The 15,941-nt window shown below is 46.5% G+C and overlaps 1 protein-coding gene across 1 annotated transcript in view; it reads left to right on the top strand.

Annotated features, from left to right (window-relative positions):
* Positions 1–15,941, top strand: part of PIGW (phosphatidylinositol glycan anchor biosynthesis class W) — a 439,057-nt gene that overhangs the window by 209,718 nt on the left and 213,398 nt on the right. The gene's annotated exons all lie outside the window — the stretch shown is intronic.

Below are 15,941 nucleotides of genomic sequence, written 5' to 3'. Positions count from 1 at the left end.
TAGTTACTTAGGTGTCAGGAGACAGGTATCAGATAGGGAGGGTTTTTTCCCTGGTGCTTCCTCCTCACCTATCCAATTTAGGATTGCCCTAACCCTTTTTCCGGTGTTCCTAACTTCCCCCTCCCCATCCATAACCTCTCCCTAACTCCTCTTCCCCCCCTTGGCTGCCACGTGGTGTCCTGTGTATTACTTCAGGCACCTGTGCCAACCACGGTGGGAGGGTCGAATTCATTCGGCTTCTATGGTTCGGGGGATAGTGTCGATTTCTCTCCTCCATTATTGTGTGTTTCTGACAGGGGGAAACTGGGTCTCGCCACAAGGTGTCCCACTCCCACTCCCTGAGGACCCCTCACCCAGGTGATCCTCATGCACTTGTCCACCCCCAGCGTCTGGATCCAAAGGTGATGGCTGTGCCTTGGCCACCTGCGAGAGGGACCCCCGGGGACTAGCGGGTGAGACAACTTCTGGTTTCTCACAGTGGCTAGTCTAGCGATCATAGCTTCTAATGATGTCATTGTGCCCGGGGAGGATAAGGCATCACTTAAATCCTACTTGGATTTGGACATCAAAATACATTCCGGTTCTTCTGTGGCATCAGATCTCACTTCCACCTCCCTTTGGCTGGCGGATGTGAGGTCCTCTTTCCTTGCCTTTCCCAGAGAGGAAGAGAAAGAGATGGAAAGGTTCCTCCCCTCTAATTTTATGGGACCTAAAACTACGGGTCGAATATAGGTTTGGGATTCTCTGACTGATAGAGTGATCATATTCCCGTGTTTCAAGTGATATTTGGCCAAGGAAAGGGTGTCAAGGAGAACCTGGGATCTATAGAACAAGTCTTGATACTCAACACTATATCCTGATATTGAACTTTTACAATAATGTCCTTCCCCACTTTTTATTGGATTACCAACCACATAGGGGTCCCTAACTTTGTATCGATTGAGTGCATGTCTGGGGTTTTCTGATGGTTAAAACATTTTTGTCCTAGTGTTTCAAATGATAAGTGGTTACAGAAACAGTGTCAAGAAGGATCAGTGATCCTTTGTTACTCACCGTCCGCAGGACTGCCCGGGGCGTTGAGAGAATGGAACACTAACTGGACCGGAAACTTCTGTCACTGCTGAGTATAGTCCGAAAAGGACCCCTCAGACCAGACTGCCTCTCTTGAGGCGGCTCTTTAAGATAATGAACCCCCTTGACTGTGTCAAGTAGAACAGGCAGGTTGGTGTATTACCCAAAAGAGCGGGGAAAAACCACACGCCAAACCAAGCTGCAAAATACAAGAACAGAGGTTAGAGGCAAAATTAGAACGTTAAAGGTTGATGGAGATCTAGGAAGTGGGTAAGTACCTGAAAGAGGGTTGGCAGCTAGTGGTTTGAGAGCTCTAAATAGAGGAAAGAAAAGCAGGGCTTAGTGTTGGAAGTTCTAGTTAGGAGAGTAATACTGATGAAAACCAAGGAGAGACTCTTACCCCCTTATGGATTGGAAGATGTCCAAAAAGAGAAACACAACAGAGGTATAAAATAACAAACAGGTAAGGTTAGTAGAGGGTAGCTTCCCGAACGGCATGAGGGTCGCAACTAGGTTCGGGGTGGTGCAAGGAATCAGCAAGGCGTCCAACTTGCACAATTCAGCTATCACAAGTCTGTCTTAATACTCCTTTATAACAGATCTCAATTGGTGAACAAGACAAATCCAAAAGTAGCTTGCAACTCTTACCGTAGGTAGGCTGAAGATAAGAATAAGATAGATGGAGATAATCGTCCAGCCAATAATTAGAGGGAATGTCACAGAAGCACTGGATGGAAGAGTGTAACGTAATACACTGACAGCAAAGAGGAGAGCAATGGCAGATCAGGACAAGACGATAGGCAGGTCAATAAGTGTTCCAAGGTCGGGCTTCAAGTGGGCTGGCCGGGAGGATAATCCGAAGGCAGGTCTGTAAGCGTTCTAAAGTCGGGCTTCGAGTGGGCTGGCCGGGAGGATAATCTGAAGGCAGGTCAGTAGGCGTTCCAAAGTTCCAGTCAACAGCCGGTGAATCAACTGACAGACGAGGGGCACGCGAAAGGGAAATCAGGTAACAAGTCCGGATTCAAGCACAGGAAAAGATCCAATTCAGTACACACGAATAACGGCGAGGAAAAGCAACGCTAATTAGAAGCGCCGTATCTTGAGTCACGTGTGTTTTTATGTGATCGAGGAAGCATCAAGGTTAGCTGAACCTGCGACGCAGCATACTCCTGCGGCGTGGTTTCCCTGACAACCGCCAACGCCTCCAGAACGGGGAAGCAGGGAATGGCAGCCGTCCTCTTCGGGATTGTGAGCGCCGCGAGCTGAGCAAAGTGGGACGGTGCCCATGTGTAACATCCTTATACTAAATCTTGACACTTAATCCAGATCTCCAACTGAGTGGAAATTAACCTTGTTATTGTGGGCACTCAATCTTGAGCCTGAATTCTCACAATCATTTCTTTCCCTTAGGGCTATTGGACTAAAAGTAACATCAGGGTTCCCTAATTTGTACCAATTGAGTGTATCCCCCTGCTTACATCATTTGTGAAGGCATCATGAAGCAAGACACAGACAACAGATTCAAAGTTCACAACAAATTAGTTTATTAACTCAAATATCAGGATGGTAGAAGGCTAACATGCCCTATACTAAGGTGGGATGTTCCTACCTGAACGAAACTAAGGAAAGTCTGAGTCAAAGAGTTTAACTTAAAAAAAAATCAGTCTGTGTCCAAAACCTATCCTTGCCCTCACATCTAAAGCAAAACAATGTCTATGGATGTCAATCATAAAACAACATGGTGATCAACACACATTTCTGAGCTTCATCCAGCTCTTAGCTTCCTCCAGCTCTTAGCTTCCTCTTCAGCTCCCATTCCCCAAGTTCAAGAAAGTTCCACAAAGTCTTAAGATTACCTTGCTCAAGTTCAAACAGTTTCAACAGTTCCACACAATCCCCAAGTTCAAAGTAACACAGTTCAAATGAAAAGGGTGTTGAGGTCCTGTCTTCAAGACAGGATTTGCAGTTCATCAAGTATCAGGAAGCATGTGAGGAGCCAAGGGCGCAGGGTGTCCCTGGAGAGCTTCCATCACTGAAAAGCGCCGGAGCGCTAGGCCACGTACCCTTGCTGCCTGTCTGCATAAAACTGCATCAAAGGCACGCCAGGGCTGAAGCCCGCAGAGACCCAAGGGCGCTTCATGCTGCAGGGGTGTTCCACATAAGCAGGGTACCCAAACATTGAATTGCCGGACTGCAAGTAAAAGCATATCCCCGGAAGCCCACCCTGAGGGGTAGAGAGGTGAGCGTGAGCCCAAGTTGGGTTGGGGGACTGTCAGTCATGCATCGCCCCTGGAAGTATTGGCAACAATGGAAGTACTTTTAACATGGTGTCCTAAGGTTTCATTGTGACGGTCTAGTCTTTCTGCAATATGGCTGCCGACACTATAATGCTAGGAACATTGCCTCTCTCTGATGCATTGTATCTGTCTCCTGGACCTCACTGCCAGATCCTGTTTTCACAGTGTTCTAGCATTCTCTTCAGTCTCAGTGATTCCGTGTCTTCCTTTCTCCTCTCCTTCTGTCCTCGTACTCCCGGGTTGGTCTTCCATCTTCAGGTAACGCTCCGTGGTTGTTTACTTTTCTTATTTCACTTTCTGTTCTTTCCTCATTAGCGGTTCTATCCCATGTTCTGTATATCATTACTTTTTTTCCGTCTAACTTTACTTCGAGCTACCTAGCAGTTTGCTTTCACCGCCCTCTGCGGTTCGTAGTCTTTACTTTCGGTTTTTGCTGTACCTCTCCTTAGGCGTGCGGTACACTTTCCTACTGTTTAGCTCCCCATTGAACCTGTCTTATCTTTCCTCTTGCTTCCGCCTTTATTTATTACATCTTTAACTGTGCTGCATTCGTGATCGGGTGTAAGCGCCTTGTTTACTTTTCTGTCGGATCTCATTCCGGCTACTGAACCTTCACTGTATGCTGTTCTGGCTCTTGTCTGCCTCTCTGATTTTGCTTTCTCCTTTTTACGGTATCTAAATATTACTAGCCTTCCTGACTTCTATTGTTTCTGTTCTATCCTTTTCGTCTGTATATTTTCCCTTTGCTCCCCAGACTATTACCCGGCAGTTTTAGGGAGACCAGTTTCCTGTGGCACTTCCTTATTGTTTATTGGTGAAGTACATCCCAGAGTCTTTCTACATTTCCTGGTGGAAGTACAGACACCTTACATTTGTTCTAATTGGAATCAAGTTCTAAGAACTCTCATCTTACTCTTGGACTGTTACCTATTCTACCAAGGAAGACAGACAATTCCAGCGTACACTCTATTCAGGGTTTTTTACTCCAAGGAGACTTTTTCCCTGATTGTTTTTGAGAGCTTGCTCCTCGGGGGACCCCTGGGCTGGGGCTTATAGACCAGTCAAGGTGGCCTATGAGGGAGCTTGCCCTTACCTTCATCAGAAGAAGGCAAAGAAGACCAAGGAACGCCGCAGAGCAAGACGCAAGAAGGACTCCGAAGCACAGGAGAGCTCCATTGAGGATACAGGTGAGGACGAGTCAAGGGAGGGGTCCCCAGGGCTTGACAGTATACAACGCCAAAGCATTCAAATGGCCTCGCTGGAACAATACCAAGAACTATGTAATGCCATTCAAAGGTTGAGAGTTGAAGTCCAGACTTTACACGCAGAGAACCTAGCCCTTCGACAACAGGTTGCTGCTCGAAACGAAGGCAGGGGAGATCTCCCTCCTATGCCTTTTTCTTTCGGCAAGATTCATGGCAACCCCAAGCAGATGAAGGAGTTTTTGGAGGCCTGCTCCATCTACTTTTCATTCAGACCCAAGACTTTTGAGACTGGTCGATCCCGAGTTGGTTTCTTGATATCTAACTTGGTTGGGAGTGCGCTGGCCTGGGCGACTCCTTTTGTTACCAACTCGGACCCATCCATTAATTACTATGACGAGTTTATCCAGAAATTTAAGGTCAGGTTTGATCGTCCAGAAGTCCAGTTTTCCACTTATGAAGGAATGCTAAACATTAAACAAGGGACTTAGGACGTACAGACCTATGTAACCCAATTCCAAAGATTCAGCTCATCAAACAATATTTCGCAGAGGACTTCAAGAAGAAATTAAGGATGAGCTGGCTCGGTTTGCTCATCCTAATACATTTCAGGAACTCGTGACATTAGCACTGCATATCAAATACAGGCTGATAGAGAGACGTCACAAGAAGAAGAAGAACCAGGGTAATTTCCTCTTGTTTAACCTACTGCCAGCATCCAAGGAAAGAGCCTGCATGAGGAACCCATGCAGATTGGTACAACAAGAGGTCCTTTGATGTCTGAGGAACGGAAGAGACAATGAGAACTAAACCTCTGTATGTACTGTGGGTCTTCGAAGCACGTTTTATGAAACTGCCCTGAAGTGCCGCCTCGTCGCCTGGGAAACGCTCTGCCCCGTATTTACGAAAAAAGGGAATCAACGGCGAAGGCAGTTCAAATCCTTGCAACAGCACCCGATCTGGAGACCAAGGAGACAAATGCTTAATGGTATTCCAGATAACCTTTTCTGTCTCCCCAGGTCCAGCACTACAAGTTTTGGCTATGTTAGATTGCGGAGCTGCCGGCAACTTCGTCGATGTTACCTGGGCTAAGGAGAACCATATTCCACTGCAGAAGAAGGAAAAGGCCATTCCCGTTGAAAGAGTAGATGGCAGACCCTTGTCTTCAGGTCCTATTGAGATGGAGAACCAGCCAGTCCAGATATCAATGGGAAACCACACAGAGACCCTTAGTTTGGACGTGCTTAGAGCTGTGCATTTTCCTGTTATCCTGGGAATTTCCTGGCTACGTCTACATAATCCCAGGATAAATTGGAGTGCCAACAAGCTAAGCCTTGATTTGGACTGCTGTTGTCAACATTGTATCAAGGATCCTAGTGTGGAACTACAGTCTGGTTGTTTAGTTACCCTGCCACAAACTTCCATATCTGCTGTGCTTGCACACTACCAATCCGTTGCTGGTGTTTTTGAAGATGTAGTCCCCAGACTCCTCCCACCTCATCACCCAGAGGATTGTGGCATAAACCTCAAGACCGATGCTCCTCTTCCTTTTGGCAGAATGTACCCTCTCTCTCAGCTGGAAAAGAAGGTCTTGAAGGAGTATGCGTAAGCCATTCCCAAGAATGGTCTGATAAGAGAATCCAAGTCCTCAGGAGGAGCGTCGCTATTTTTTGTGTCCAAGGAGTCAACTGAATTACGTCTATGCATTGATTACAGGGTTATCAATATTATAACCACACTGTATAGGTATCCCATGCCACTCATCCGAGACATTCCTGAAGCTTTGCAGGGGTCCAAGGTATTTTCCAAGTTGGATTTGCGGGGTGCCTATCATTTGCTGAGAATCAGAAGGGCTGATGAATGAAAGACTGCCTTCAGGACTCCGCTGTGGCTGGTCGCGTATCGAGTATTGCCTTTATGCTGGTTAATGCCCCAGCGGTGTTCCAGAGGTTTATTGATAGGATATTTGCCGACACGCTTTATGTGTCGGTTGTCGTCTACCTGGACGATATTTTGGTCTTCTCCCCCAAATTACAGGCGCACCGTAACCATGTCACTGAAGTACTCCAACGTCTCAAGGACAATCAGCTATATGCCAAACCGGAAACATTTATTTTTGAAGCCTCGGAGGTGCCTTACTTGGGATTTATTCTGTCTGCCAGTGGGTGAGAATGGATCCGGAAAAGGTTAAGGCTGTTATCCGCTGGCCAGAACCGACCTCTGTGAAAGACATACAACGGTTCTTAGGGCTGGCAAACTTTTACTGCTGCTTTAGTCCCAATTTTTCTGAGGTAGTGTTGCCCATCACCTCTCTTCTCAAGAAGGGGGTAGCGTTTGACTTGAACCCAGGTGCACAAGTGTCCTTTCATCAACTCAAGGACCTGTTTACCACTGCACCCATTTTGATTCAACCAGATCAGACAAAACCATTCATCCTTCAGACTGATGCCTCAGGTGGGGCTCTAGGGGCTGTCCTGTTGCATGAAGATGTGAATGGTCAAGAACATCCCATTTCCTACTTTTCCCACACCCTCACATCCAGTGAAAGGAACTATTTGGTCCTGGAAAGAGAGTTGCTTGCTATCAGACAAGCGTGTGAGGAATGGAGGCATTTGCTTCAGGGAGCCACCCATCCATTCACTGTGCGCACCGATCACCGTAACCTGAAGGTGCTCTAGCAGATGGTGTGCAGAAACTCAAGGCACCCCAGGTGGGTGTATTATTTTTCCAGTTTCGACTTTCACATGACCTACATCCCTGGGTCGTAGAATACAGTCGCTGACGTCCTCTCACGAAGTTGGTCTAAAGAATTAGACTTATCCCAGGGCAATGAGAAGCTACTGTCTGAAAAGAGATTCCTGGCTGTGGTAAACACCTTTCCTCAAGGGGTACAGACCGACAAGAGCACTTGCAAACTGGCCGATCTCAAGCGTTATGATCTCAGACGGCGAGGAGGGCTACCAACAAAGTTTCTAGCAGAGGCCTTCAGTACTGCTTCAGCAGGGCGAGTTGCCCTCTAGACCATGGGAACATATATCCATGGATTTCATGGTCGATCTACCTTCCTCCAATAAGATGACTGCCATATGTGTGACTGTAGACTCATACACCAAGATGGCCTACTTTTCTGCTTTACCAGGGGTACCCTCAGCATCTACGACCGCAGCAGTGTTTCTCAAGGACATTGTTAGATTGCATGGTATACCTCAGACCATTGTGACTGATCGGGGAACACAGTTCACCTCCAAATTCTGGTCTGCATTGTGTGAACAATTGGGAATCCAAAGAGCTTTGTCCTCAGGGTACCACCCTCAATCTAATGGTCAGACAGAATGTCTGAATGCCAACCTTGAGCAATACCTCAGCTGTTTTTGCAACAGGGAGCAGGATAACTGGGCAGATGTAACACCTATGGCAGAGTTCGCCTATAATAATACCCATCACACGGCCATAAACATGAGCCCTTTCAGATGCACTTATGAGTATGATCCAGGGTAGGCACCAGCTGTAGACGGACTATTATCTGGTCTGAACCAAATCCACAAAGATGCCTTAAGATCCTTGGAAGAGAGCCGTAAGGTCTACAAGAGGTATGCAAACCTGAAAAGGGGTCCAAACCCAGAATGGAAGCCTGGTACCCGTGTTTGGTTGTCCACCAGATATCTACCACAATGGACTCATCTGGGCAAGTTCTCTCCCAGATATATCGGTCTGTTCCGGATTCTGTCAAAGATCAACCCAGTTGCCTACAAATTACAGCTTCCTAGCAAGTTAAGGAGAATACATCCTGTGTTCCATACCTCATTGCTCAAGGTTCATGTTAAAGATCCCTCTGGGAGAACCATCCGGTCTCCCACCTCCTCTTTGCCTCCAGAACCAGAGGAATACGAAGTTGCCAGACTGGTGTATTCCAGATATAGAAGAGGTGTCCTGCAGTACTTGGTTCACTGGAAGGGGATATACCAGTTCAGAGAGGACCTGGGAACCAAGATCTCATGTACACACTCCCAGACTGGTACAAAGTTTTCATAGGCTGTATCCAGGAAAACCCGGAGCAGGAGCGTATAGAAAGGGCCATACTGTCATGCATCGCCCCTGGAAGTGTTGGCAACAATGGAAGTACTCTTAACATGGTGTCCTATGGTTTCATTGTGACGGTCTAGTCTTTCTGCAATATGGCCGCCGACACTATAATGCTAGAAACATTGCCTCTCTCCGATGCGTTGTATCTGTCTCCTGGACCTCGCTGCCAGTTCCTGTTTTCACAGTGTTCTAGCATTATTTTCAGTCTCAGTCATTCCTTGTCTTCCTTTCTCTTCTCCTTCTGTCCTCGCACTGCCGGGTTGGTCTTCCGTCTTCAGGTAACGCTCTGTAGTTGTTTATTTTTCTTATTTCACTTTTCGTTCTTTCCTCATTAGCTGTTCTGTCCTGTGTTCTGTATATCATTACTTTTTTCCGTTTGACTTTACTTCGAGCTACCAAGCAGTTTGCTTTCACCACCCTCTGCGGTTCGTAGTCTTTACTTTCGGTTTGTGTCGTACCTCTCCTTAGGCCTACAGTACACTTTGCTGCTGTTTATCTCCCCATTGAACCTATCTTGTCTTTCCTCTTGCTTCCGCCTATATTTATTACATCTTTAACTGTGCTGAATCCACGATCGGGTGTAAGCGCCTTGTTTACATTTCTGTTGGATCTCATTACGGCTACTGAACCTTTACCGTACGCCGTTCTGGCTCTTGTCTTCCTCTCTGATTCTGCTTTCTCCTTTTTACGGTATCTGAATATTACTAGCCTTCCTGACTTCTATTGCTTCTGTTCTGTTCTATCCTTTTCGTCTGTATATTTTCCCTTTGCTCCCCAGACTTTTACCCAGCAGTTTTAGGGAGACCAGTTTCCTTTGGCACTTCCTTATTGTTTATTGGTGAAGTACATCCCAGAGTAGTTCTACATTTCTTGGTGGAAGTACAGACACCTTACATTTGTTCCAGTTGGAATCAGGACTTCATTTGGGGGTCACCAGGGGTAACAGTTGCGACCCCTGAGCTCTCCCTTGCTAACCTTGTGGTCTCCCTTGCTACCCCTAGAAAAAAAAGATTTTTTAAAAACTTTTCTTTTTGTTTAACTTTGTTTTTTATTTTTTTATGTAAGCTCCTGGGCTGTGGACAGTGTCATGTGGCTCTTTATTTTTGGAGTGGCTGACTTTCTTGTTCAGGCCTCTAAAAAAAACGGGATTCCACAAGTGTATCACTTTGAGCAGTAACGCTAAATAAGAAAGAATACGAATAACACATCATTTGTCTTTCTGGAATTCTATCCAATAATTGCCAGACTCAGGCACACTTCAGGTGGTGAGTCACTGATTTAGCCTGTTCGGAAACACCTCACCTCAGCCTTTCACCCTTCTGTGGGCGATAAATGAGAACCAACACAGGTTGGGTGATATTGTATGTGGAAGCGCTTAAGCGCAAGTGCTATATATTAACATATAATTTTCATATCATTTGGCCTTGAACGTTTGCTTGCATTCACAGTAATTTGGTAATATGGTCCTATACACACTGATATTAACGATACATATGGTGATCCATTCTTCTATGAAATGTAGATAATATTATAGTGATATCGCAACCATATTTCTCGCAGTGTACTTAGGAACAATATGTGATTTCCCTTCCAGTTTTATCAAGGGATAAAAGGTTGTGTTCCATCACTTCTCTTGATGTCACTTTGAGGTGAAGGGAGGCAAAATGACATCACTTCCTGTGATGTCATCAGAGGTCATGTGATGTCACTTCCGCTACCCCTGGCATTTTGCTGAAATGACGTCCCTGGTTGGAATCAAGTTCTAAGAACTCTCATCTTAGTCCTGGACTGTTACCTATTCTACCAAGGAAGACAGTCAATTCCAGCGTACACTCTATTCAGGGTTTTTTACGCCAAGGAGGCTATTTGCCTGATTGTTTTTGGGAGCTTGCTCCTCGGGGGTCCCCTGGGCTGGGGCTTTTAGACTAGTCAAGGTGGCCTCTGAGGGAGCTCGCCCTTACCTTCATCAGAAGAAGGAAAAGAAGACCAAGTAACCCCGCAGAGCAAGACGCAAGAAGGACTCCAGAGCACAGGAGAGCTCCATTGAGGATACAGGTGAGGAAGAGTCAAGGGAGGGGTCACCAGGGCTTGACACTGTTGTTGTGGTAGGGCCGGAGTTAATCTGCCATTTGAAAACTTCTGTTAGTCTAAAATGGTTAGTCTCACCCGCCAGCCCTTTTCCCCCACTCCTTTTCTGTAAACAGCTTGCCCCAGACTGTGTTGCAAGATTATCCCGAATCCAAGCCTGATCGTAAGATATTAACCGTGCAAATAAAAAGAGGGGCTTGTCGACCAGACTGTGGCAGGGATACTGCCCTGGTTTCTGGGAAAATACACAGGTGTCCATTTAATTGTATGGGTGAGGTTTCCTTCCTGATAAAAGAGATACATCACTTCCTGGGGACTGATCAAGATGCCCTGGGAGTGGCAGCAACTGCAGCACGCAATCAACATGGGGTTCAAACTCCCAGAAGCTTTGGTGTCATGCTCGTCCTGAGTCCCGAATCAAGACCTAAACCTAATAATTGGGAAGAAACAATTAAAGAAGTATCAGCCCGTGGGAATGATCCTCTTCTCCAACGACGGTCGATCTATTAGCCCCCACATTGGCTGTCTCTCTCCCGAACCCCATAGGGGGGTTCCGCCATTTAAGCCCTCTATTGTGAACATTTGCTTGTCTTCTACATCTTTGCATGTACCTGGTCGTACAAAAGACTATCTCCATCCACCCCTGTGCTGAGCTTCCTGGACTCAATGATCACGGAGATGGACGATGCGATCGAAAGACAAGCTCTCCCCCACCCTCACCTGCGGCACCTGGAGTGACAATATGTCGTCCATCCAGTCTGGGTCCAGTACCTTTCTTTGACTAACCCCGCTCAGGGTTCCTAAATCAATTAACCAGGTCACCCACTTCCTCCCCGGTTTAAATGCTAAGGAAGTTTATACTGCCCGGGGATGTGACTGTGAACGGGTGTTGAGTGAACTGGTTACCATAGAAAACCTATTATTGGTACTGATGGAGGCCCAGGGGAGGGGAGGAGGAGGCCCCCAGGGGGAGTCCACCAGGGCTCAACTGTTCGCATGAGATTGGTAGGATTTGAATTGTTCGCAGTGGAATTTACCGTAGTCAATTTCGCCACAAACCCAATTTTGCTGCGAACAAAATCAACTAATCCATGCCCCCCTCCTACAACCAATACATCTCCACCCTCTCACTACTTACCTTTCAGCATCCGCCTTCATTCTGACCCTGTGGTGTCAGTTCCGTCCCTGCAATGCTGGTCAGAACTGACACTGCAGGGTCAGAACTGACACTGCATGGTCCCTTTCCCTGTTTTTTAAAATTAAGTCCCCGCTTCCAATGGCCCAGAAGCGGGGGACACCCCCACAACCCCTGTTCCCTTTGTTCGCTATAATGGGACCGTAAGGCCTAGTTGACCAAATATTTGGTTGTACGATCATTTCGTACAGCCTAAATTTGGTCAACTAGCCCAAACAGTAAAATATTTTCGGTCAAATTGCCCAATTCCTTTGCATGGAGTCCTGTCATCCAACTTTGGAATGCCCCTCAATCAAATTCCACTTTGGCCACTGACTTCCGTAGAAAAGGCCTATGGACATAACCCGGATCATGCCAGATCTCCTTTGTTCATTGCACCCTGTGAATCCAACGTACACTTTCAGCCCCAGTTTAAGCAGCCACTTCAGCATAACAGGTTTAGCGACCTGCCCAATCATCATGTAAAGCACACAGTTTTGAAGTTCCGTGAACCCGGCAGAATAGGAACCCAGGGTCCAAGTGTGAAGGAACCCAGAGCACAAAGTTACTATTCCAGGGAGAACATGACCAAGTACAATGACCAGGGGGCACAAAGTAGTGCTATAGTATTATAACATTCTTACAACTAAACAAGCCCACCTTTTGCTGATGCTAGCAAGTATTTTCATTCATTACACTGATCGGAAGAGAATAAAGAGAATAGGGGACCTCTTCACCCACATTTTCTCCCAAGAGAAAGAATGGAATTCCCTAACCAGCTCAGGGACCTCAATAGTGGGGAGAGGAGCAGGATAGAGAAAAGGCCAGACCCCAAATCCAAAGAGGAAGTGAGGAGACAAGATATTACACCAACAAAACCCATGATCCCAATATGTTGTTCGTGTAAAGAACCAGCACATCTAGCTAGAAATTGTCCCCAGAATAAAAGAGAGGAATCCAGATCTAGTACCACCTGAGAAATTAAAAGGGGTATTGCTAGTAAGAATCACTTGTGCACACGGAGATCAAGAAATCTACCACAAAGTGGCTATGCCCATTCAAGTGCAAGGGACAACCACCAATTTCTCTTCAGCTATTATCCAAGGTTTACCAGAGGAAACTATTATTGGGACAGACTTCCATAATTTTCCATCATTGCTGCAGGAGGTCAACACATGCCGTTCACAGTTTTCACCATTCAAAACCTGGAAAGAAGAACCTTTTATACCTACAACTTCTGTGTGGGATTGGTCCTCGATTCCAATAGACTCACAACAAGAACCTCCCGGGAAGCCATCAGCATATGCCCCTTGTGCGGGAGGCCGTATTTATATGGGAAGGGTATCTGAGAAACCTGAGGGCGTCCTCACTTATTTTCCCCTGGCATCCTCTGCTCAGGTGGCCAGGGAAAGGCCATCAGTTTTGGATCCTGACCCTAGGGGTGGATATGTGAGGGAGGATCACCTGGGTGGAGGGAATTTGGTGAATGGGGATAGGACATCCTTGGGTGAGACATGGGGCCTCATTACGTGGTTGGTGGTAACCCACCGGTGCCACCTGCGGGTTGCTGCCAAACTCGTAACACTGAATCTGCCGCCTAACTTCCCGGTGCCACAGGGACATTACAAGACCCGGTGCCGGGGAAGTCAGGCTTCGGAAATGTTAGTCCTGATTCCCGTGGAGTCTGATAGGACTCCACGGGAATGGGGACTCGGAAACACTGACACCATTGCTAACAGTGTCGTGGCTTCTGTGACAACCCTGCTTTCCCGGGCCGTTGCGCCCAGCAGGAGTTGTAATCTGCTGGTCTGGAAAGGGTGCTGGTACGTTGATACCGGCACCCTTATTTCCGGACCGGCAGACTTGTAATGAGGCCCATGTATCCCCCATTCCCTTTTCACAATGAACGTTCTGTCCAAACAGCCTTTGTAGGTTACTGTCAACCTTTTCCCTTTTCCTTCTTTCATAAAGGTCCTCAGAAATGCCATTTTTATACTGGGACGAGGAAAAGACCAACTAGGAGGACACAGCCTCATTTGGGCAGGATCAATAAATATCAACCTCCTCTTGTTAATACAGACAAATATCAGCTCAATACCAAAATGAGGAGGAAACAACCGGGAGTTTTGCACGCTTCCATTAATTCAAACTTCCCTAAACACCACTTTCGAACTGAGACGAGGAAGAGGGCCTTGGAGGAGTTCACTTGTAACAGCCAGGCATGTCCAGCTAATGGATTTCGTCATGGTCAGGCAATTAAAGTTGACGACTTGCACCTGCAGTCATTTAACAAGTCACAGGTGTATGAAAAGGGTGACCTCTCAGCACAAGGGGAGAGAGGGACTGGAGAGAAGGACACTGCCTGGAGAAGTGGAGCGGGCTGGAGAGGAACAGGCTTGAGAGAAGTAGTGTCAAGCAGGAGTGTGAGAGTGATGCTGGGGCTGAAGCTGGCCTTGAGACGGTCCAAGACCCTGCTGTCCTCCCCGTCTGGTGTTCACAGCAGAAGCAGTAAGGCACCGAAGCCTCCCAATCACTGCAAGTCTCTGCGAGAGCAAGTGGTGCTCTCAGGCGCTGCAGAATACCAGTACGGCTCCCACTGCTCGCTGTGGCTCCCGCAACAGGAAGGCGGAGCAAATCGAAGCCAGGAAGCGAAGCCGAGAAACACGAAGGAACTGCTGCATGGCACTGGTGAGTAAAAAGAAGGGAACACTCATACCAGGCCTCTCCGGGGACTGGAAACGAGGATGTATGAATGCTGAACAAGCTCAGAATTGTTATAAGTACTATGGAAGGCCAACAGAAGTATATTTGAATACCGAAAAAGCTCAAAGCCATTACAAGAGGTTTTGAAATTTGAAACAAGTAACATTGAATAAGGAAGTGACTGAAAGACATTAAGAGTATATTTGGATACTGTATTGAATAAAAGCAAGTGATGAGCACTTTTGAAGGCAATAAAAACACAGTGGTACTAATGGGAATTACCACGGAATGAGAAGTATGAGCCACAAGTGGTGGAAAAGCCAAAAAGCTATCATGAAGGATATGAAATGAGAGTTTAAGCCACAAGTGGTGGCAAATTCAAAAGATTGACAATGAAGGTATGAGTCGGAAAAATGAGCATTGGCCAAATATAAAGGAACCCAGGGAACTTGTCGTGATCCCAGTCAGTGAGCATAGTCCTCATTCTGGCATTCAGAGAACATTATATCAATCAGCAGGTCAAAGGTGGGTCTTAGCCTGGCACATATAAATACGCTATAGAAATAAAATAAATACAAATACAAATACATACGGCATTTACACCATCCACAGCATCTACTTCCATAGGCTCCCGTGATGTTCAACAGTAATTGCATACACTTAACCTGGCCGCCGCAAGACCCATTTACAAGTAGCAGCGCGGTTCTATTCATATTTGCAGAGGAGCTACTTAAGCCCTGCCTTCGCTGGAATGCACGCTTCGCGTCTGCTCCGCTGACAGCGGATAACGCTACCAGCGTTTCTCCTCAGAGCACCTGTGAAAAAAGGAGTTAATGGAGACATTAGTTTTACAAAAAGCTACCGAGTACCATAGTATTTAGAAGAGACTTACCCAACAGAAGTTATCTCTGACGCTGTTATCTTCAGTTAAGAACATTTATTCGCTCGCAGTCGCAGCATCTTCAGTCAGAAATTTCACTCACAGCCGCAGCATCTTCAGTCAGCAGTTTTTTCAGCAGCCACTGCGTCTTCCAAAGGGTTTTTCCTCAGCTTTCCAAAAACCTGCAGACAACACAAGAGGTATTTAATTAAAAACAAACTTAACAGTTTTACAGAGAAGATGTTTTATAAGCATTTACGTACCTGAAGGTTCTTCAAGTTTTCACCTCACAGTTGTTACCGCGCTCCACCTTGAAGGCTGCAGTTTCTCCGTATTGGCGAACTTACTTTTTAAAAAGTTTTCTCATCCTGAGTAACTCTGCAGCCATCCGCTGCCATAATTCTTTCCCGAATTCCTAAAACCTGCAAAAAACTGAAAAAGAA

This window comes from Ambystoma mexicanum, chromosome 9 (assembly GCF_040938575.1).
Source record: "Ambystoma mexicanum isolate Mex_15411 chromosome 9, UKY_AmexF1_1, whole genome shotgun sequence".
In the NCBI taxonomy this organism is placed as follows: domain Eukaryota; kingdom Metazoa; phylum Chordata; class Amphibia; order Caudata; family Ambystomatidae; genus Ambystoma; species Ambystoma mexicanum.
Note: the sequence above shows the minus strand (reverse complement) of the source record. Positions and strands in the feature narration are given on the sequence as shown.